Genomic DNA, 2,753 nt, shown 5'->3' on the forward strand with positions numbered 1-2,753 from the left:
TATACACACGTTAATATCTTTTGATATGTTATAATAATTGTTTCATAGAAAACAGCCAAATTATTTGCACAGTAAAATTCCATGTCTGCAATAATATTGGCACCTGCTAATTGTTTCCAATTTACTTAATAACTAAAATTTTAATGTCAGTATATTAGATCAGCGTTATGCAAAATTGTCACACTTCTCAACAAAGCTACATCATCTTATGCTACAGTCCCGATGTATCTCATAATGCCAAAAACCGACATCTTCACACAGATGATTTCTAATAATTTACAAATCCTCGGTTAAGTTTTTGACACGTAAGCTGCCCACTGATATGGAAAAGATAGACCAAGCTCTGCCCCAACCCCCACCTTGTTATTCTTTTGGGGACAGCCAGGCCACTCCAGATGGTGTGTTAGTTAGTGTTGGACATAGCTTTGGAGAAACTTCAACAGACTAAGGCTGTAATGTCAGGATTTTGCTGTGAGTCGCCCCCTCCCCCCGCAGTTCCCAGGGTAGGAAGGTGCTGAGATAGAAGCCGAGGGACGCCCGCCCACCTGCCACCACCTGTTCCCTCCTTCAGCTCTCTGCTATAAATTCTCCTGTCTCCAAGATTCATCCCGCACTCTCCGACAGCTACTGCGCTAAAAGCGCTCCTTCCCTGAGCTTCGGGAAAGAGTTCATCTTCCTGCAAAGGAGTCTCAGGCTTTCCCAGAGGACTTGAAAGGCCTTCCTCGAACCAGCCACACCAAACTCTGCTGCAGAAGGTTTCCTTCTCTTTTTCAACTTCACGTTGAGAAAATGACTTTCCCTTGAGCGTCTCAATTTCTCCTAATTTGGGGAAGTGAAGAGATATCAGCCTGGTCATCCAGTAGGACAGAAGGCCGAGTCCCGCACTCCGCCCTGTAAACTATTTGATGCACGTGAGTTGCTTTGTTTATGACTTATTTGCTCAGAAGAGCCACGTTGGGAAGCGGCTCGAGAGACCAGCCCACGCGCAGGTCCTGAGCGGGCGTGCGTGCGTGCGAGGTTGGCGCCTCGCTGCTTCGGGCCAAGGATGAAGTCCTGCAAACCCGGCGGCCCGCCGGCGGGAGCGCGCGTTGCTCCCCCGTGCGCGGCCGGCGCCGAGTGCGCGGGCACGTGCTCCGGGGCCGGGCGGCTGGAGAGCGCGGCGCGCAGGCGCCTGGCGGCCAACGCGCGCGAGCGCCGCCGCATGCAGGGGCTCAACACGGCCTTCGACCGCTTACGGAGGGTGGTTCCCCAGTGGGGCCAGGATAAAAGCTATCCAAGTACGAGACCCTGCAAATGGCGCTGAGTTACATCATGGCTCTGACCCGGATCCTGGCCGAGGCCGAGCGATTCGGCTCGGAGCGGGACTGGGTGGGTCTCCACTGTGAGCACTTCGGCCACGACCACTACCTCCAGTTCCCGGGCGCGAAGCTGCCTGGCGAGAGCGAGCTGTACAGCCAGAGACTCTTCGGCTTCCAGCCCGAGCCCTTCCAGATGGCCACCTAGGGCGCGCGCCTCCGCGGCGGTGGATGCCTGGCAGCCGCTCCGAGCCGCGGCCCTGCCCCAAGTAGCCCAGAAGCCTCCGGCAGCCCCGGATTCTAAGAATGCATTCCTCGAGGAAAATCAGTCGATTCTCAGATTACCTTTATTTGCATCATCAGACCTATGGACGCAATAATTTAATTGCCATTCTTTTCCCCTCCTCCTATTTTGTAGATTTCATTAATGGATCTTGTGAATGGGCTGATTGCTGTGAAAATAATGCCCCCTTTCCCCTTTTCTGGGCTACTCTGAGGGAAAATAATCTTAGGAAAAAAAAATAGGATTAGGCTATTCTGTTCCAGTCCTCAGAGAAATAATCACTTTCTTAAACTTTGTGAGTTTGTCCTGTTCTGGTGAAGTTACGGTATCCATTACTCACAATAGAGCTACCTTCCTGTTGTGTAAATGCGTTTTTGCTTTAGTGCATTGTGTGTGCATGCATGAAGTAGAAACACTTTTTTTTCGGGGTACAGTACATGGGTATCGGTGCTCTGTATTTTTTTAAACTGTGTACACATTATTAAATATAGATTTTATAAAAATAAATAAAAACGTGGATTTGTTTTTCATGCTAACTACCTTGTCAGTTTCCTGATGGCGCTAAAGAACTCTTCGGAGGTGATGATATAGAATGCTTCCCTGAGCAAAGATGTGGAGTGTTTAAACCTAATACGACCAATAAACGAATGTGCCGCTTTGTAGTACTGCCTCAAAAAGCTGATGAGAGTACATGTAATTAATTTGAACATTTTTCTCTGTCACTTGTAAATTTTTGTTGATTTTTTAAAAGATTAAAGTGAAATATTTAGCTTTTAAGTAACTAGATACAGAGTTCCTCAATATTTTATTACCCATATTAAGCAGATTACTAAGTCTTTACAAGTACCCAAATATATGTAGTTATTCTTATATGTATACAGTAATGTACATATACACATATATACAGGAATACACACATGTATTTCTAAAACTAACACATAAATTAAAAATATTGCCTTTGGAGGCGATTTTCTTTTTCTTTTTTTGAGACAGAGTCTCGCCCTGTCGCCCAGGCTGGAGTGCAGTGGCGTGATCTCGGCTCACTGCAAGCTCCGCCTCCCGGGTGCACGCCTCCGGAGTAGCTGGGACTACAGGCGCCCGCCACCACGGCCGGCTAATTTTTTTTTTTTTGTCTTTTTGGTAGAGACGGGGTTTCACCGTGTTAGCCAGGATGG

The 2,753-nt window shown here is 47.8% G+C and overlaps 1 pseudogene; it reads left to right on the forward strand.

Moving 5' to 3' along the window:
- The first annotated feature begins 1,045 nt into the window (after positions 1–1,045).
- LOC115895918 lies at positions 1,046–1,774 on the forward strand (annotated as a pseudogene).
- Positions 1,775–2,753: the final 979 nt, after the last annotated feature.

This window comes from Rhinopithecus roxellana, unplaced genomic scaffold (assembly GCF_007565055.1).
Source record: "Rhinopithecus roxellana isolate Shanxi Qingling unplaced genomic scaffold, ASM756505v1 contig3809, whole genome shotgun sequence".
In the NCBI taxonomy this organism is placed as follows: Eukaryota; Metazoa; Chordata; class Mammalia; order Primates; family Cercopithecidae; genus Rhinopithecus; species Rhinopithecus roxellana.